Raw genomic sequence first — 22,447 nt, forward strand, 5'->3', positions numbered from 1 at the left:
ACGGGGTACAGCTTGTGTGTATTTATATATATATATATATATATATATATATATATATATAATATTGTGGACCACCAGTGGGTGTACCGCTCCCCAAACCTCACACGTTTTATTCTTCAGTGGGGAAGCGTTTTCTGTTGCTCCACACTACACCGCACAGTACAGCACACAGACAGCAAACAATACGACACACAGTCCTTTCTTCTTTGTCTCTCTTCTTCTTCTTCTTCTCCACTCCACCTCCTCGTAAGCTTTGTCCTCCACATCTCAACTCTGGCTTGTCGCTGTGAGGCTGGCAAGTCCTTTTATTGTGTCCAACCCAGAAGTGCTTCTGTTCTTCTGCCCACGTGGTCTGTAAGCACTTCCAGGTTAGGCAGAAACCCCATGCCATATGGCTCCTCCATGTTTACAGCACCCCCTGGTGGCACCCACGGTACCCAACAGGGCTGAGATAAAGAACTCCCAAGTCCCATAGTGCCCTGTGGCAATCCGGAGCACTGCTGCATTCCAAGGGAGCTGCCCTAAAGAGGGGGCCTTCGCCCATGCTTCCGCTTTTTGGGCATCCAAGCTGGGTGGGAGCTGCTGGCTGTCTCCTACATTACTATATATATATAAATATATATATATATATATATATATATATATATATATAATATAGTCACACATGCATGTCAGAGGGTCACCAGGTATGTAATACCACCCAGTTCTTTGTTACCAATAACAATAACAATGTTTTTTAATAAAACGTCTGTTATGCTTTAGTCTTACCTCTATCTTCACTTACCCTGGACAAGCTCAGTCACGAGTATCCAATGTCCTGGCAGTTTGGGGCATCACATCAGGAAGGCACTGGCCTGCTTTACTGCGTCTTAAAATCTAATTTTTGCATTTCTAGACCCAATTTATTTATTTTTTTATGAGTTCTGCTCGCGCTTTTCTAATTGTCTCTTTACTTTGTTGCTCTACCGCCACTGACTCTGTGTGACTCTGAGCAAATCACTTCACCTGCCGGTACTGCAACTGGAAAACCAAACAGAAATCTCTCCAATGTTGACTGTCACATTGCACAAAGGCGTCAAGTAACTAATATGAAGGGGATTTGATCTCAACACCATTTCAATGGGTCCTCTTCACCATCATGTTAAGGTGATTTCTGATGGCCACAGTCAAATTGTCACCTGTTGCTAATCGCATAGGTGTGGTTTGTGACATCAGTGTGTCACTCCGTAGGACACTGCACTGCTCTACTTCATCCATTGATTGGCTCCAAGATAAAAGAAAGACGTTTAGCATTATGAGAAAGAAAAACAGGACTGTTTAGGGTTTTTGCTTGGATTTATTCAGACTACACCTTCTGATTTAGCATTTTAGTTCTGATACTTCCATTGGTTTGCTCTTGTGGTATTTCTGACCCTAGCCTGTGTAAAGATAACACATTACTTTTATGTTTCCTCCATTTCCTGGTTTAATTCCATCTCTTATCTAAGAAAAAATAACTCCAGTGACGTCTCCACTCTGTGGGGGGTCCGCTACATGGCCCAGTTTAGAAACATCAGTGGATGAAACCTGCACATCTGTGTAAAAAGATAGACGCATACTTACAGGAGGGCAACGCTAAAGAGCAAATGATATTAAAAACACAAAGATAGAGAGAGAGATAGATAGATAGATAGATAGACAGATAGGCACTAAATGATAGATAGATAGATAGATAGATAGATATGAAAGGCACTAGATAGATAGATAGATATGAAAGGCACTAGATAGATAGATAGATATGAAAGGCACTAGATAGATAGATAGATAGATAGATAGATATGAAAGGCACTAGATAGATAGATAGATATGAAAGGCACTATATAATAGATAGATAGATAGGCACTAAATGATAGATAGATAGATATGAAAGGCACTATATAATAGATAGATATGAAAGGCACTATATAATAGATAGATAGATAGATAGGCACTAAATGATAGATAGATAGATAGATAGATATGAAAGGCACTATATAATAGATAGATAGATAGGCACTATATAATAGATAGATAGATAGATAGGCACTATATAATAGATAGGCACTAAATGATAGATAGATAGATAGATAGGCACTAAATGATAGATAGATAGATAGATAGATAGATATGAAAGGCACTATATAATAGATAGATATGAAAGGCACTAAATAATAGATAGATAGGCACTAAATGATAGATAGATAGATAGATATGAAAGGCACTATATAATAGATAGATAGATAGATAGATAGGCACTATATAATAGATAGATAGATAGATAGGCACTATATAATAGATAGGCACTAAATGATAGATAGATAGATAGATAGATAGATAGATAGATAGATAGGCACTAAATGATAGATAGATAGATAGATATGAAAGGCACTATATAATAGATAGATATGAAAGGCACTAAATAATAGATAGATAGATAGGCACTAAATGATAGATAGATAGATAGATATGAAAGGCACTATATAATAGATAGATATGAAAGGCACTAAATAATAGATAGATAGATAGGCACTAAATGATAGATAGATAGATATGAAAGGCACTATATAATAGATGGATATGAAAGGCACTATATAATAGATAGATAGATAGGCACTAAATGATAGATAGATAGATATGAAAGGCACTATATAATAGATGGATATGAAAGGCACTATATAATAGATAGATATGAAAGACACTATATAATAGATAGGCACTAAATGATAGATAGATAGATAGATATGAAAGGCACTATATAATAGATAGATATGAAAGGCACTATATAATAGATAAATAGATAGGCACTAAATGATAGATAGATAGATAGATAGGCACTAAATGATAGATAGATAGATAGATAGATATGAAAGGCACTATATAATAGATAGATATGAAAGGCACTATATGATAGATAGATAGATAGATAGATAGATAGATAGGCACTAAATGATAGATAGATAGATAGATATGTCTGAGCACACACACCAGAATGACTAAAAAGAAGAAGAACGTCTGCCTTGTCAGTCCCAGCGAGGCGCTATACTATCATCTGGCCGTTGGTGTAACGGAGTCCCCATATCGTTTCTTCACACACTTCTGTTGTAGGAGGAGACTCCACACAGACACTGAATGGCAGTGATTTATTGCTATAAACTGACGTCCAGTCCAACTTCTAATAATTAACATTATAAAGAAGAGCCGTCGCCTTGCACGAGATGTCAGATGTCTGTCTGTGATGCGTCGTGAATGAAGATTATTTATCGGTTTTAATTAAAATGCAGGCACGTTTGAGACTGCCCTACCCTGTAGCGGGGTATGAAAGTGTTGGTTACTGTGACATTTTCCAAACTTGTCATTAGTGCTTATTATAACAGGTGGTGTCGTCCCTGTCTTTATTAGGAGATTTAATAACTTAATTAAAAAACAAAGTGTACAGATCTGTAGCCATGAAATGAAACCAGGGAGCTCAGAAAATGTAATTCTATCATTATTAGCAGTCGTAAGACTTTAATTAAAAATAACGTCTGCAAATATCTGCATTATTGCGCGCTTTAATATAGTATGGTGCTTGATTTATTTATTTTTTATTTAACTTAAAAATGAAATACCCCTTATTCAAATAAAGTGTAAAGATGATTAAATGGCCTTAACTACGGAGACTTCGGTTTAAATGTCATATCATTCTCTACCCCTTTTAATCCTGACCAGGGTCATGGAGGCGACTGGACACACACACACCAAACATATAAACACACACTCCAAGCACACACACACAGGCCCATTTAGCGGCACCAGTGCACCTCACCTGCATGACTTTGGACGCCGACATGAGGAGAACATAGAAACTCCATGCAGGTGCGTGGACCCTGGCCTTCTTACTGCAAGGCAGCTAGACCACCACTGCACACCGTGCCCCCCCACTCTGGTATTGTGGAGTTTCCACTCTCTTCCTGTGTCTTTGATGGTTTTTAATTTTCTCCTGCAGTGCCTTTAACAAATTGTCAAAACACATTAAAAAATATCCTTTACCAGCTTGATTTAGGGCAACAGTTTTGTAAAAATCATTAAAAAATGTGAATAACTCAAATAACGGTTTGAAAAGTAATTGTCCCCCTGTCTGAACAATTCACAGGACCATCTTTTGTTTTCAGGACAGCCACCAGTCTGTCTGGATTTGTCTCTAGTTGATTTGCCCACCTTGATTTTGGGGATATTTGCCGATTCTTCCATGCAGATTTGCAGAGATCCACATTCAAAGTACCTTAGCAAAGGCCAAGAGCCGCACTGCTACCAGCATTCACAGATGTGGCTCTCTGCCCCCAGATCGTTACCTTCGAGGTGGGCTGCACAAATATTCTAAACAAAGGAGAACCTCAGGCAGGACGCCGATATCCCTGAGCACCAGGAACGCTATGTCCGAAAGAGCTGGACGCACAACAAATCACTCGAAGGAGCGGAGCTTGCTGGGGCAGATAATATCAACAGGCAGGGCACTTTCAATGAGATGAGGCGCAAACTTTATATTAATCCTTACTTATGTTCATTTGCAGAGTAACCAGGTACGAAATACTAGAAGTCAAAAGTAGGAGAAAGCTTACAACCTGAACAAATCCAGTCAATGTCCACATCAATGAGGCTGGGATGTCCGTTTGTAGAAAAGGACCCGGGAAACGAACCCAGGTCCCCTAACTGCGAGGCAGCAGCGCTACCACTGCGCCACCATGCCACCCAACATCATTCTGGACCAAAATCTTTAAATGCCTTTCAGTCACCCTTGGTGTCCCAATCCCTCCTAATCCACTAACAGCTGTGACTGGTGGGCTCACAGAGGGGCTTACAGTGGAGAAGGACAAACAAACTGTGATGGCCTTCACTATACTATTAGCACATAGGATTCTTCCAGTTTAGCAAAATAAGACTAACTCTCCTGTTTTAACTCAGTGGGTAACTGATGTTTTATATTATTTGAAATTGGAAAAAATCAAATTCTCACTTAGAGGATCCGTGCAGAACTTTTTCAAAACCTGGCCAGATCTGATCAATAACTTTCTAGAATAAGCTCTTAAAGCACTGAGGAAGCAGATTCTCTCCCTTTTTTCCATTTATCTTTATTCACTTATTAATTCATCGATTTATTTTTTTTTACAAGCTCTGTTTCTCAGGGGTGGGGGTTGATTTGTTTTCATTCCTATTTTTGTAAAAAATTGGTGTATTTGTATGGAATGATTACTATAAAATCAATACCATTTAAAAAAATAAATAAATAAAAATAATCCATCCATCCATCCATTTTCCAACCCGCTGAATCCGAACACAGGGTCATGGGGGTCTGCTGGAGCCAATCCCAGCCAACACAGGGCACAAGGCAGGAACCAATCCTGGGCAGGGTGCCAACCCACCGCAGGACACACAAAAACACACCAAGCACACACTAGGGACAGTTTAGAATCGCCAATCCACCTAACCTGCATGTCTTTAGACTGTGGGAGGAAACCCACGCAGACACAGGGAGAACATGCAAACTCCACACAGGGAGGACCCGGGAAGCGAACCCAGGCCTCCTAACTGTGAGGCAGCAGTGCTACCACTGCACCACCGTGCCGCCAAATAAAAATAATTTTGTTTTTTTTTTTAGTTTATGAACTTCCCCAAAAAGAGTTGATCCCTGCAAATAGTTAATAGTATACTGACAATATAATCTTTTGTAGTACGGGTGTTAATTAGCGTCGCACCTCACAACCTACAAGCACCACGTTTTTTTTGGCTCTAGTGGCGGTAGGTTCAAGCACTTTATTGTCATCGTGTAACACAACGAAATTACTTTTTGTGACAGCCCCAAGGTGCATTTAAAGAAAAGTCAAATAATTCCAAATATGCCGTATGCAGTGTTAAGTGATCAAGTAACCAGAGCCAAGTATTATAAATTGTTATTGCACCTGTTAATGAATAGTACATTCCAAATTCTATATTGTATTCCATTAGTATATTGCACAATACCACTATAGCTTATTGCACACGTTCAATTAAAAATGATCTCAGACTGAGGAGATTCAGAGTTCAGAAAGTTTATGGCAGATGGGAAGAAGCTCTTTTTTTAGTCTGTTTGTGCGAACACGGATTGACCGGACGCGTCTGCCTGACGGGAGGAGCTCAAACAAAGAGTTCCCAGGATGAGTTTTGTCCTTGAGAATGTTTCTGGCTCTTCTCACACAGCCAGTCTTATGCGAGAGTTCGAGTGATGGCAGTTCAGTCCCAATAATGGCCTCTGCTGTTTTTTTACGACCTGCTGCAGGGCTTCATGAGCAGCCTCGGTGCAGCGGTTGTACCTGCAGGCTATCATGCAGTTAGTTAAAATGCTCTCTATAGTGCATCTATAGAAATTAACCAGCAGCTTCTGGTGGAGGTCAGCTCTCCTTAGCTTCCTGAGAAAGTCGAGGTGTTGTTGTGCTTTGCCTATTATAGCCAAGTTGTTGTCAGCCCAGGACAGGTCTCTCTGAGATGGGGACTCTCTCCACAGCATCTGCATTGATTGTTACCGGACTGTGATTGGTCTTTTTAGTGCTCCTAAAGTCTAGAATCGCTTCTTTGGTCTTTTAGGTATTTAAGACCAGGTTGTTGGTGTTACACCATTCTGTCAGATTCTGAACTTCTTCCCTATATGCAGCTTCACTGTTGTCTGTTACAAGCCCAATGACAGTCGTATCATCCGCAAATTTAACAATTTTAACAAGTTTCAGTTCTCCCTAAGTGTATACCCGATTTTTGTTTAATTTACAGTACTCTGAAAAAGTTTTAGGCAGGTGTGAAAAAATGCTGTAAACAAAGAATGCTTTCAGAAATATAAATAACTAGCCAACCCGCGGCGTAACATACGCCGCATAATTATGTATTGATGGGTGAACACTTCTGAACGACACAGTTGTCCAAATGGGGTGGGTTTGAGGATACCACTGTGAGTGAATGAAAAGATGGACCTCTAGAGAGAGCAACATATAATTGTCCGTGACTGAAAGCGGGAACGTCTGTGACGATGGAGGCCACGCTGGTGAAAGTTACTTCGTCGGTAGGGATAAGTGTCAGCACTTGTTCATTAAGGTGTAGCGAGTCTTCGTTATTGACGCTTAATATAGCTTGCGTACTGAGATGTTACGGAGTCACAGTTGAGAAACACTTTTTTAATGTCTTTTAAGCACAGGGGAAAAAAATTAACATGTGAAACATCCGTAATGTAATAAGCCACCAAGAAGAGTAACATTGCAATAATTCACGCTACGATCCGATCGCTGTAAACAGAAGTGATAAGAAAATCGAGCCCAGTGTATTGCCTTGTGGCACTGTAGTAGTTTCTGCTGCTTTGCAGTAAGGAGACTGTGGGAGATTGTGGGTTCGCTTCCCGGTTCCTCCCTGTGTGGATAGCACTTTGAGTACTGAGAACACCGCTATATCAATGTGACAAAGTATTAACAGGAAATTGTCTTTGTGTAATAGTAAAAGGCAAATTATCCTTGACAAACAAACTGTTTTAAACGCTGCATACCAACCCACGGCGTAGTATACGCCACATAATCACGCCGCTTTTTAAATGTTTTTTAAGCCGAGGGAAAAAAATGAACATTTGCAAAATCTGTAACACTGCTTTCAGTAAGTACAATGCACACGCGTTTAATTTGTCGGCCACTTTTTGCCAGCCGTCTTTTCTGGTTTGGGCTGCTTTTGCAGTGTTACCGCTTGTGCATATTAAATCTTGAAATCCTTCGAGTAACTAATTAACTAACTAACACTCACCCACCCACACACACAGCTTGTGTGAAACAAATGCGCCCGTTCTTTCATCATTTTGTTGCAGCCTATCAAAGACTTGCTGATCATGTTTTCTAGACTCGATATATATTGGCTTTTCACTCAGCGCGAGGGCGCGCATTCATCTCGGATTATTACATCCTGCTAGACTAATCTGCTACACGGCTGCGTTTGAAAAACCGACTTATCTCTGATGAGTTTCACCGGCATTAATGATTAGGAATCTGGTTGGAACAAAATCCTGCAGCCACAGGGGTTCACCAGGACCGAGTTTGGGAAACACTGCTGAACAGACGAAACCGACTCAGGTGAGGAGTTGGGGCGGGCAAAGTAGTTGCAGCTATTGATTATTTAGTGTTGTTTGCCTGGGTGTCTGATCTGCTCGACGGGATCAGAAATAAAAGGAAAACAATGTGAAGGCAATGTCACAGGTGATCCTGTGGTATAGCGGGTCCACAGCTCCCCTTCAAAAGGCCATTTGTAAATAAATAATCACCGCGCTCACAGCATAGCGAGGGGCGTGGAAGTGTGGCTGAAACGGTGTCCGGGTGGAGTCGTGCTGCGGGCGTTGCTCCCTTGTGCAGTGTGCGAGCGAGTGAGGAGTGAGAGAAAGCCGGTACGTTACAGTGAGTGAGAGCAGGCTCGAAGGCAATGTGTTCCTGTGGTATAGTGGGTCCATAGCTCCCCTTCAAAAGGCCATTTTTAATCAGGCGACTGACAGTAGTGGAGTCAGGCACAGAGAAGGTCAGCTGGTGAGAGAGCGTCTCGACTGTTGCAGGGCCTGCATCGGTGAAGCAGGTGAGACGCTAATGATCTTGATGCTGACAATCTTAACAATTTCCGGCCTATTTCCCACTTACCTTTCCTGTCAAAAGTTCTTGAGCGTGTTGTAGCTTCCCAACTCACCAATTACCTAACCTCTAATAATTTGATGGAACCCTTTCAGTCTATTTCAGGGCGCGGCACAGCTGTGAAACTGCTCTGCTACCGGTAACCAATGATTTGCTTATGGCAGCAGACTCTGGACAAACCAGCATATTAATTCTGTTAGCACTTGACACTGTCAGACATGACATCCTACTGTTTAGAATGGAGAACATGCTGGGTATCTCTGGCACTGCCCTCCAGTGGTTCAAGTCCTATCAGACTGATAGGCAAGAGTTTGTTAGTCTTGGCAACAGCAGATCCAGCTCAGTGCCAGTCACACAAGGAGCTCCTCAGGGCTCTGTCCTCGGCCCTCTGCTTTTACATGCTTCCTCTTGGCCATATTATTTGTAGGTATGGACTATGTTATCATTTTTATGCAGATGATACTCAACTCTATTTCAATCTTAAAAGTGGAACTTCATCAGAACTAGATCAGCTCACAACCTGCCTCAGTGAAATTAAAACCTGGATGGAGCAGAACTCTTTAAAATTAAATTGCAACAACACTGAACTCCTGCAAATTGGGACTAAAATGCAACTTAATAAAATGAGCTCCTTCCCAGTCCATCTTGGCGGTGATCTCATCAGACCTGCTTCTACTGTAAAAAATCTTGGTGTCATTTTTGATTCCTCCCTCTCTTATTCCGCCCACATAAATCACATTAAGAAACTTTCTTACTTTCACCTCCGTCACATATCCCGTGTTCGCTCCTTCCTCTCCTTTTCTAACGCTGAGAAACTTGTCCATGCTTTTATCACATTATCACATCGATTATTGTAATTCCCTACTGGCAGGTGCCCCTTCTAATCTTAGATCACAGCTCCAGCTTATTCAAAACTCAGCTGCAAGAGTCCTTACTCGAACCAGCAGCAGCGAGCACATCACACCCATCCTGCTCCGTCTTCACTGGCTCCCTGTGTCCTACAGAATCGAATATAAAATCCTACTAATAACCTACAAAGCCTTAAATAACCTCGCGCCAAACTACATCAGTGACCTCCTCCATCACTATGTGCCTGCCCGCCCACTAAGGTCCTCTGATTCTGGCAATCTTGTTGCGCCCCTCACTAATCTACACTCCATGGGTGACAGCAGGGCCTTCAGCTGTATAGCGCCCAGACTCTGGAATGACCTACCAAAATTAATCAGGTCAGGTGACTCCATGAATTCTTTTAAAAAACAACTCAAAACTCATCTGTTCAGGAAGGCTTTTAGCTCGACTTGACTTTATTACCCTTCTCTCAGTTTACCTCTCTGTCAAGTTGCTAATGTAACCTGTATGTGTGTGCGAGACCATCAATTATGTTGTCTGTTTTTTTCTCAGAATTCACTGTCTTAATCTTCTTTATTTATTTATCTGGTTTGTACAATGCTATATACTGTATACGCTGCCGTTCTTTATTATATTCTGTAAGTGCCTTGAGCATGGGAAAGGCGCTATATAAATAAAATGTATTATAATTATTATTAATGAAAAAGAGACACAGGGCTTATTGGTTTTTAAAGACTGCTTCCTTCATTGTTTTTTAATTTCAGTTTTAAAGGATTGCGCGGCTCTCTCTCTGGCGCTGCCTGTGTGTGTGTGTGAACCAAGGTTCCACTGAGGTTGACTAATGAAAAGTCAACGTGGCTCAGAGCTGCATGTGGACTGTGGCACAGACAAACAGAAATGACGGCATGTTTTCCGAGGCGTCGCGTCCGAGTTGGTGGGCGTGGCTGTGCGAGTTTTCGTCGTATCCAATGGTCTTAGAGTTGGTGGGCGTGGCTCCTTCCTGCGTGCTTTCATGGGTGTCATGCCGTTAGAGAATTCTATATATAGATTATTGTTTATTGTTATCAATTTACAAAATGCAAAGCGAGCGAACAAAAGAAAAATCTAAATCAAATCAATATTTGGTGTTACTACTTTTTGCCTTCAAACCAGCATCAATTCTTAGAGGTCCACTTGCACAAAGTCAGGGATTTTGTAGGATTCTAGTCAGGTGTGTGATCAACCAACTCTATCAAACAGGTGCTAATGATCATCAGTGTCACATGTAGGTTGAAACACAGTCATGAACTGAAACAGAAACAGCTTAAAACTGGGTGAGGAACAGCCAAAGTCAGTCACCTGATCTTAACCCAACTGAGCAGGCATTTCACTTGTTGAAGACTAAACTTCAGACAGAAAGGCCCACAAACAGTAAAGGTCTGGCAGAACATTAAAAAGGTGGAAACCCAGCATCTGGTGATGTCCGTGAGTTCAAGACTTCAGGCTGTCATTGCCAGCAATGGGTTTTCAACCAAGTATTAGAAATGAACATTTTATTTCCAGTTATTTTATTTGTCCAATTACTTTTGAGCCCCTGAAATGAAGGGATTGTGTTCACAAAATGCTTTAGTTGCCTCACATTTTTATGTAATCGTTTTGTTCACCCCACTGAATTAAAGCTGAAAGTCTGCACTTCAACTGCATCTGAGTTGTTTCATTTAAAATTCATTGTGGTAATGTACAGAACCAAAATTAGAAAAAAGTGGTCTCTGTCCAAATATTTATGGGCCTAACTGTATGCACACTGAGGAACTTGGTACTCCTAACAGTCTCCACATCTAAACTGTTGATGCCGAGTGGGATGTGGGCAGAATGTGATTTTCTGAAGTCCACAATTATCTCTTTTGTCTTGTCGACATTGAGAGATAGATTTGTTGTCTGCACACCTCATCTCTGTATGCCGTCTCATCATCCCAGCACCGTCGTATCATCCGCAGACTTGATGATGTGGTTGGTGTTGTTGTGGCTGTGCAGTCGTGAGTCAGCAGGGTGAACAGCAGAGGACTAAGCACACAGCCCTGCGGCGCTCCAGTGCTCAGTGTGATGATGCTGGAAGTGTTGCAGCCCATCTCAACAGACTGGGGCCTCTCTGTCAAGAAGTCCAGGATCCAATTGCAGAGGGTGGTGTTCAGGCCCAACCTGCTCAGTTTTACAACCAGCTTTGGAGGGATGATTGTGTTGAAGGTGGAGCTAAAGTCTATGAATAGCATCCTGACACAAGTCACACAGAGTGTACCCTCCCTTTTAGGTGACGTTGTATCCGTTAGTCTCACACGGCCATTTTCATCCTTTTTCATCTCGTGGCAACCGTAACTAATTACAGGGAGATTCACTGGACAGAAGCACCGATTATATTCAGTTGTACAGTAACTCCCGTTAGGATGAAGCAATCTGAACCAAACAAATCCACTCTTGACTTACCTTGACGTACGTGTAATCGATTGCATCACATGTGATGCTGGAAGTGGGTTCCATTTTCTGCCGGACACATTTCGATGTGGCGCTCCATGTTCCTGAATGTATCGGTGAGGAACAGCAGTAATTTCACGCTGGATGTTTTCCTTCAAATCTTCCACAGTTGCGAGGCTTCTTCCGATAGACGTTTCCTTTGAGCAGACCCCAAAGGAAGAAGTCTGGTGGTGTCAGATCCGGCGACCATGGTAGCCAAAGCCCCTGTTGCTGAAGAAGGACTCCATTTCTGCCACGCTCCTTGCCAATATGTGACATGTTGCTCCATCTTGCTGGAAGTCAGCTTCCTTTAACTCACGATCATCCAGTTGATTCTGACATCACTTAAACGGATTGGTGACCCGATAGGTTCTGCTCAATACTGTACACCAGGGGTCGCCAACTCCGATCCTGGAGGACCACCGTGTCTGCAGGTTTTCATTCTCACCCTTTTCTTAATGGGTGACCTGTTTTTGAACTAATTTTAATTGACTTGCTGTTGAAGACTCAGACCCCTTAATTGTTTCCATCCATCCATTATCCAACCCACTATATGCTGACTACAGGGTCACAGGGGTCTACTGGAGCCAATCCCAGCCAACACAGGGTGCAAGGCAGGAAACAAACCAGCCCACCGTAGGGACCTTAATTGTTTCTTAATTGTTACAAAATGAGCCAAAACAACTGGCATCCATCACACAATATCTGAAAATAAAGAAAGATGAAGGTCTCAGGAATGTCGATCTGCTCAGGTCCACAAAACATTTTACCAGTGTGCTCTTAGAAAAGAGAAAATCTAACAATTTCGGAAATGTCTGCTAATGCACCATGAGAGCAACAACAAGCCATGAAATTAAAGAACGGGTTTAATTAACGACGATAATTGTCACCTCATTAAGCAGCTGGTTGGAGTGAAATTGATTGGAGTTTGAGGCCCTGACTTAGCTGGTCTTCTGTCGGCTCCCTCACTTCACATTTCATTTCTGTTTGGCTGCCATTTAAGGAAAGCAATGAAGCAATTCAGAGGAACGATGAAGAAATTCAGGGGAACAAATCTTAAAAAAGCAATTCAATCATAATGAATTCACAAGAAGATAATTAACAGCACAAACAGGGCACTCAATTTAAAAGGGTTAGAATGAAGACCTGCAGCCACAGTGGTCCTCCAGGACCCCTGCTGTACACCACCATCCTGATGAGAAGTCGAGTGAGCGAGTGAAGGGGTACGGGCGGTAGTTGCAAACGTCTCGATGGCTATCCGGCACCTACCTCATCGCTCCGACGCAGGGGCAGGTAGCTCCGTATACTGAGGGTCACATTGCCCGTTGTTTCGTTCAGATTGCTTTGTCCCAGTGAGAATTATTACAGAATATTCAGGGCCTCTCTCGAGTGAATCTCCCAGTACTAAAATTCTGCAGCACACCATAAAACACTCAGACCAGCCTGAAGCCACTTCACTCCCCTCTTGTCCCCATTCTGACGCTCGGTTTGACCTTCAGCAGGTGGTCTTCACAAGGTCTACAGGCACGGAGGTGCTGCCGTGTGATTGGCTGATCAGAGACTTGCGTTCGTACCTAATAAAGTGGCCGGTGAGTGTTTGTTCTGCCCATAGTTGTAAAGTCATTTCATTTTTTGATTTTTTGGATGAGAACAGCGACTCGGGATGCCATGCTGATCCTCTATGAAAACGACAGGTGTGAGAAAGTAGCGCCCCCCCCCAGTAAAACTCCATGTTGTGCACTGGGTCAGCGAGTGAAGTGAAGAGTCATGGATGTCTTCTTGCCTGCCTCCAGACGTCACACTCCAAGATGGATTGATCCGACATTACAGTTTTTCTCACTTTGGACAACTTTATTGCGGCAGCAGATGGTAATTGAAATTTAATGTCTCTTGGCTTTTGTGTTCAATTCTTTTTTAAATGATGTTCCGCTTTGTTTGAGTGCAAAGAGAAGGCAGAGGGCCTGCTCAAGTGGCCTCACGTATACAGTCGCCATTATGGGGGGTGCTGTTATTATTGTCATTGTCCTTTTAAGTGTCACAGGGACACAGGTGAAACTATACAATGAGCCTGGAGAAACAACACCCACTGGACGGTGAAGCTCTTGTTACGAGGGTCCTTCCGATGCCAAAAAAGTATCAGAGATCACTTAACGTAAAATATAAACAAATCTAATAAAGTGTATGTGCCAATGTGAATATAAATAGAGTACCAGGGAAAACTGTAAAATACCCTCAAAGCAGTGGGGGCTGGCATGCTGATAGGAATACAAAGAGAATGAACAGACTAACGTTGTAACGTGTGGCAGGAGTCAGCCATCCGCATTCTAACTCTGTTGTCCATTTCAAAGTCATGGAGTGCCAACATCTGTCCTGGCAGCACAGTGCAGGATGGGAGCCAACCGTGGATGCCATGCCAGTATATCACAGGGCACACAAGCATGGCAGAATATTGCAAAGGGTACACTCACACATGCCAGCATATCACATGGCACACTCGCGCATGCCAGTGTATATCACAGGGCACACAAATGTGGCAGCGTATCTCAGGGCACACTTACACATGCCAGTGTATTACATGGCACACTCACGCATGCCAGTGTATATCACAGGGCACACAAATGTGGCAGCGTATCTCAGGGCGCACTTACACAAATCAGTGTGAAACATGGCACACTCATACACACCAGTATACTTACAAGGCACACTCGCACCCAGCAGTGTACCACAGGGCACACAAACATGGCAGCATATCACAAAGGGCACATTTATATTTATATATGCCAGTGTATCACAGGGCACACTTACACAAGTCAGTGTGTAACATGGCACACTCATACACACCAGTATACTTACAAGGCACACTCACACCCAGCAGTGTACCACAGGGCACACAAACATGGCAGCATTTCACAAAGGGCACATTTACATTTATATATGCCAGTGTATCACAGGGCACACTTACACAAGTCAGTGTGTAACATGGCACACTCATACACACTAGTATACTTACAAGGCACAGTCACACATGCCAGTGTATTACATGGCACACTCACACATGCCAGTGTATACCACAGGGCACACAAATGTGGCAGAGTATCTCAGGGCGCACTTACATAAGTCAGTGTGAAACATGGCACACTCACACCCAGCAGTGTTCCACAGGGCACATTTATATATGCCAGTGTATCACAGGGCACACTTACACAAGTCAGTGTGAAACATGGCACACTCATACACACCAGTATACTTACAAGGCACACTCACACATGCCAGTGTATTACATGGCACACTCACACATGCCAGTGTATACCACAGGGCACACAAATGTGGCAGAGTATCTCAGGGCGCATTTACATAAGTCAGTGTGAAACATGGCACACTCACACCCAGCAGTGTTCCACAGGGCACATTTATATATGCCAGTGTATCACAGGGCACACTTACACAAGTCAGTGTGTAACATGGCACACTCATACACACCAGTATACTTACAAGGCACAGTCACACATGCCAGTGTATTACATGGCACACTCACACATGCCAGTGTATACCACAGGGCACACAAATGTGGCAGAGTATCTCAGGGCGCATTTACATAAGTCAGTGTGAAACATGGCACACTCACACCCAGCAGTGTACCACAGGTCACACAAACATGGCAGTATATCACAAAGGGCACATTTACATTTAAATATGCCAGTGTATCACAGGGCACACTTACACAAATCAGTGTGTGACATGGCACACTCACACCCAGCAGTATGTAGCAGGGCGCAGTCTAACATGCCAGCATATCACAGGGTACACAGACTTGTCAGTGTATTGAAGGACACATTTAAACATGCCAAGGGGTTGCAGGGCACACTTATGCATGCCAGTGGATCACAGGGCACAGCCACACATGTTAGACCATGGCATACACCACATGCATGGCCACGGGGTGCCCAGAAGGCTGGATCTGTGTCAAACAGTGTTAAGCACTGCACCTGCTATGACCCCCTAATCATAGTGAAGTCAACAAACCTCAAACATGACCGTCAGCTGCCCCCCCCCAGTGAGGCGGCTCGCCCACCCGCTTTCCCACCAGGATTCTTTCAGATGTCTCCAAAGCTCAGGCCTTCTTCAGGGAGAATTTGACTTGTGAACAACTCCTAAACTTGGCACAGAAGCCTCTTCTAGGGCGCCATTTGCTACATTTGACACCCGCTTACTGCCCGGTGATGGACTGGCGACAAGGTCCGGGGTTGGTCCCTGCCTTTCACCTGGTAGGCTTTGGCTCTCCACAGCCCAGAACTGAATCAGCTTGGATTGCTAATGTCACGAAGAATTTCAGATTATGGCTCTCTTCACATCAAGATGTTATTGAATTTAGTATTCTGAAGACAAAATCATGTTAAGTGTGGCTTGGGCACAGCATCTTACAAATACCAAAAAAGATTTCTAAGGACCAAGCAAGCTACAAGCCAAAAGGAAATGCCAAGGCGAACATCTGGGCACGCTGCACTGGGCTGGATTTCCAACACTAGTGAAGCACAAAGATTAAGGATCTGCAGCTCTTCATGCATTTCCTTGAATGATCCACGAAATGCGCGGGTCACGTGGGATGCGGCCATCACCTAGCAACGAGGCTGCTTGGCAGTCAGAAGCCGACGACGCTCCGGTCTCCCTCTCGTCTGGTCCTCCGGCCGCAGTGAAGTAGCAGTCTGCCAGCCAGGAGGGAAAATAAAAGTTCAGCGCAGGATTTTATTTGATGTGCCCTTTGTAGACGTCCCCTCAGTCACAACGCTTTTGACAATTTGTGGTTATCACATCATGTGCTGGGCAGCTCCCCGGGGGAAATGAATAATAGATTGGAGTGACGGGCAGATTAAAGGAGACGCCTACATAAATTGTCTTGATAAGCCGATGAGTCGCCACGAGAGCGTCGGGATGTCTTAGCCTGGACTCTCCACGTGTCTGGAGTTCTACTGGGGGACGTGACAGCATTCGTCAATGAAGAGATCAATCAGCTGGGGTGGTGACACAAACACGAGTACAAAAAATGATCTCTCTGGTGGGGCTCCAGAACCTGCCATAGGGTCCTGTTTGCCTTAAGAGCTGCTGACTGCAATGGTAGTGGAATACGGAGCAGACACCCACCGAGCAAATTATTGGGACCGCTGTGTCAAAACAGTATCTCAACACAGCCTCACTTCTTCATGGCATGGACTCAATGGGATGTTGGAAGCACTGCTTTGAGATTCTTGTGCATGGCGACATGATGGCATCTCACAATTTCTGCAGATCTGTCAGCTGCACATTCACGCTGATAGATAGAATTGTAAGGCACTTTATACGATAGATAGACGTGAGAGGAACTACATAACAACACGCACTGATACCCAGGCTGGAGCAAGTGCAGGTTAAGGGCCCAACGGAATGGAATCACTTCTGGAGTTTACAGGATTCGAACCGGCAACCTTCTGATTGCCAGCACTGATCCCTAGCCTCGGAGCCACCACATCACGCTGATAGATAGATGTGAAAGGCACTATATAATAGACTGATAGGTAAGGTACTATATAATAGATAGATTTGAAAGGCACTATATGATAGATAGGAAAGGCACTGTATGATAGATGGATAGATATGAAAGACACTATATGATAGATAGATAGATAGATAGATAGATAGATAGCTAGGAAATGCACTATATGATAGATAGATTTGAAAGGTGCTATATAATAGATAGATAGATAGATTTGAGACACTATATGATAGATAGATTTGAAAGGTGCTATATAATAGATAGATAGATAGATATGAGACACTATATGATAGATAGATTTGAAAGGTGCTATATAATAGATAGATAGGAAAGGCACTATATGATAGATAGATAAACAGATTTGAAAGGTGCTATATAATAGATAGATAGGAAAGGTGCTATATGATAGATAGATGTGAAAGGCACTATATAATAGATAGATAAATTTGAAAGACACTATATGATAGGAAAGGCACTATATGATAGATAGATAGATAGGAAAGGCACTATATGATAGATAGATAGGAAAGGCACTATATGATAGATAGATAGATAGCTAGGAAATGCACTATATGATAGATAGATTTGAAAGGTTCTATATAATAGATAGATAGATTTGAGACACTATATGATAGATTTGAAAGGTGCTATATAATAGATAGATAGATAGATAGGAAAGGCACTATATGATAGATAGATAAATAGATTTGAAAGGTGCTATATAATAGATAGATAGATAGGAAAGGTGCTATATGATAGATAGATTTGAAAGGTGCTATATAATAGATAGATAGATAAATATGAGACACTATATGATAGATAGATTTGAAAGGTGCTATATAATAGATAGATAGATAGATAGGAAAGGTGCTATATGATAGATAGATAGGAAAGGCACTATAGATTAGATAGATAGATAGATAGATGTGAAAGGCACTATATAATAGATTGATAGGTAAGGTACTACACTCTAAAAAAAATTAATGAAACGCTCTGCATCAAGTTTTTTGAGTTACTACAACTTCTGGTTAAGATTATGTAGAACCAACCCACAACATTGAGTAACTGGAAAAGGTTTTTCCTTCAGATCTTAAATTACTTTTAAGTACCATCTAATTAAAAAAATATAGGATACACACAACTTTTTAAATTCACTGCACATAAAAATTAAGTTGTCCCAACTAATTTATGTTACATTTTTAAAGACACTTTTAAGTTCTGAATACTTAATTATTAATATATTTTAAAGTTGTGATGATATAAAAATGAAGTTGGCGTAATTAGTGTTTTCTGCCTATAATTTTAAGCTTTATCAAGTTTAATTACTTATTAAATTATTAAAACTACAGCCACTTAAAGAATGAAAGTGTTGCAAAATGTTTTTTTTTTACCTACATTTTTACATTTTTCAACATCTTTCAAAAACTTTGTCTAACAAATAGCCATACTGCAGCAGTAAAACTATAGGCCTCAATGTAATATTCAATAACCAAATATGTCCAACCTGACTTCTATTGCAAGATGCAAAAACATTTTACTATACAGCTTTGGAGTATACTCTAAACTTAACAAGTGGAAAATAATTAAAGTCAAAGAAAGATTATTACAATTAATGAAGTATCTTCTCAATATGCCATCAGGCTTACATCCAGTAAAGCAATACTGCGTCTAAAATCCTTAACCAGCATACAAACGCACGTGAGAAAATATGGTAAGATAGACGGCACTAAATTTCACTAGAGCTATTCAACCTGTTATGCTAAATAAGTAAATGATATTTACTATATTAGAGCAATGTAAATAATTATTAGCTTGAAATTGCTCCTCTATCACTAAGATATCCGCTCTATCACTCACCGTAGTTGTGTGTTTCACTTGCAGTATGGCGTTACGATTTTGTCACAGCATGTTAAGTGGGAGGAGTTTCACACTCATGAAGCAGCGAAATTAAGTAGCCATAGCGTTAGATTAGTTTAGACGAACTTAAATTTTGTTTTTCAATAAATGAAAAAAGGAATTTGAGTTTAGATTACTTATAAGTCTAAGCTAAAGTATGTACTAATATAATTCTTTCACGTCAACACATTAAATAATGTTTCCAAATTAAAATATTTAATAAAATCATTGAACTTGAATTTTTAACCTAATAGCATGCATTTGATTAAGTGATGGTTAGAGGTCCCTTGAATTGCTTTTTACAGTGTATATAATAGATAGAGGCATGGTGGCGCAGTGGGTAGCGCTGCTGCCTCGCAGTTGGGAGACCTGGGTTCGCTTCCCGGGTCCTCCCTGCGTGGAGTTTGCATGTTCTCCCAGTGTCTGCGTGGGTTTCCTCCGGGCACTCCAGTTTCCTCCCACAGTCCAAAGACATGCAGGTTAGGTGGATTGGTGTTTCTAAATTGGCCCTAGTGTGTGCTTGGTGTGTGGGTGTGTGTGTGTGTGTGTCCTGCGGTGGGTTGGCACCCTGCCCGGGATTGTTTCCTGCCTTGTGCCCTGTGTTGGCTGGGATTGGCTCCAGCAGACCCCCGTGACCCTGTGTTCGGATTCAGCGGGTTGGAAAATGGATGGATGGATGGATATAATAGATAGATGATGTGAAAGGCACTATATAATTGAAAGTGCCCTATTTCAAATAAACATTGACATTGTATGGGCTGATCTAACAGACCCCAGATGTGTTGATTGGCAGCCCACTGTGAATATTTCAATCCTTGTAGACATTTCTAAGATTTTGCTAAGTAAATCCGAAGATTGTAAGGAGTGATAAATGGTAAAGAATGTAAACCCACGGAGGCCGTTGCACTCTTGCTGCACTTAAATCGGCTTTAGAGTGTTTCCTTTTTCTTGTGCTGAGCACACCGCTGTAAATCAAGGTAAGCTCCTGCTGCTCATGGGTTTACCTAAATCTGATTCTGCCCTGCGTAATCGCTTTGAGAAGTGGGGGGCTCGTGCAGTAAAATGGGCAGGTTTGGTTCCTTTGCCCCTCCATATGTACAGATGGAGCAGATCGACTCGCTGCTCATTAACTCCGGTCAGACTGAGCTTTCCTCGTTTGTTGCGCGTTGTGTTCCTTTTGAGTTTGAAGTTCATAGCAGTAATCGGTCAGGTCAGAAGAACAGACGGTCAGCGGGTTGCATCCACTCCTTCAGTGCTGAGTCGCCCTGGCCGTGCTCAGGGGTGTTGGTTTAAGAGGAAGTGCTGCATATTTTCAAAGGCTTTCTTTCGGGCATTTAATTTTTTTTTTTATTTCATTTAGTGGAGTTCATGGCATCTTCTGTTCTGTGTGTTGATGGGGGGGTCTGGGGTTTGGAGGTGAGGCTGCTAGAGCTGGAGAGGCTGAACACATTTGTGGATTTACATTCATGCATGTGGACAAAATGACGTCATGTTAACGTCAGTCCAAACAGCCACACTCTTAGGGGGAGCTTTTTGTGCACTTGCAGGTTCTTCGGTTTGCAAAAGTTACATAAACCCTTTCAGTTCACAGCAGACTTGCGCGTGTGAGAGCCAACTTCAGAAAGTGAGTGATGACACAAAGGACAAATTACTAAAGCAATGTGGTAAAAAGTAGGAAGAGGAGCAGGGGTGTCTTGGCGTTAAGGGCAGCTGGGTAGGCGCTGCCCTATATCCCCACAAGATGGCGCTGTTGTGCAAAAATGGAATAAACTGTAAACTTGCCTCAACAAATGAATGTTTTGTTAAACTGTTCTTAACAAACTCAACTTACTCAGCTTAATCAAAGTTTTCAATTTATTCATGATATGCTCAATGCAGTTTCTTAGCTATGAAATAAATTTCTTTGGAATACGTGACATTGTTTTTATGTTTGGTGCCAGTAGCTTGTTTGTTGTTGTTGCTTCAACCCTGCAGTGCTTCACAGCTTTGCTCAGATGTTCTCACGTGCAGCCTGAACCTTCAGGTCCTCCTCAGGGTCTCAAGACTAAGCCATTTCAGACGACCCATTGATCGGTGTGTTTGTGACGCAATTTCAAGTTCTACTCTGGAGTAGTCGTTCTCATTACAATCAATCTCACTGATGACTTACAGTACGTACAACGCGATGTATCACTTTTATTTAAAACGGCTTTGAATATTCACTTGGCGTTCTGCCTTCAGTGTTGGGTACTTGATGTTGATGTTCAGATATCTTAGTCCTGTCATTTAGGGCTGTAATGTATGACAAAATAATACGTCGACAGATTTGCATTTTCTGTGATTTTACTTAATGTATTATTGGGTGTACATTTTATCATGGCTGGTGCTGGCAGACGCAACTCACATCTTCCCATAAAAAAGTCTTTGTGACCCACCAGTGGGTGTTGGGGGGTCCATCTTGGTGAATCAAGCAAACAAGACTTTATCTATCTATCTATCTATCTATCTATCTATCTATCTATCTATCTATCTATCTATCTATCTATTATACTGTATAGTGCCTTTCATGTCTATCTATCTATCTATTATACTGTATAGTGCCTTTCATGTCTATCTATTATACTGTATAGTGCCTTTCATATCTATCTATCTGTTATACTGTATAGTGCCTTTCATGTCTATCTATCTGTCTATCTATCTATCTATCATATAGTGCCTTTCACATCTATCTATCTATCTATCTATTATACTGTATAGTGCCTTTCATGTCTATCTATCTATCTATTATACTGTATACTGCCTTTCATGTCTATCTATCTATTATACTGTATAGTGCCTTTCATGTCTATCTATTATACTGTATAGTGCCTTTCATATCTATCTATCTGTTATACTGTATAGTGCCTTTCATGTCTATCTATCTATTATACTGTATAGTGCCTTTCATATCTATCTATCTATCTATCTATTATACTGTATAGTGCCTTTCATGTCTATCTATCTATCTATTATACTGTATAGTGCCTTTCATGTCTATCTA

At 41.8% G+C, this 22,447-nt stretch overlaps 1 protein-coding gene across 1 annotated transcript in view; it reads left to right on the forward strand.

Annotated features, from left to right (window-relative positions):
• The window catches only part of si:dkeyp-69b9.6 (uncharacterized), a 752,000-nt gene extending 730,994 nt beyond the window's left edge, over window positions 1–21,006 (forward strand). Inside the window, exon 3 of the transcript XR_007933635.1 lies at window positions 20,995–21,006. The gene's annotated coding sequence lies outside the window, so the exon portion shown is untranslated. The remainder of the gene's footprint in view (window positions 1–20,994) is intronic.
• Window positions 21,007–22,447: the final 1,441 nt, after the last annotated feature.

Source organism: Erpetoichthys calabaricus, chromosome 16 (genome assembly GCF_900747795.2).
Source record: "Erpetoichthys calabaricus chromosome 16, fErpCal1.3, whole genome shotgun sequence".
Taxonomy (NCBI): Eukaryota; Metazoa; Chordata; class Cladistia; order Polypteriformes; family Polypteridae; genus Erpetoichthys; species Erpetoichthys calabaricus.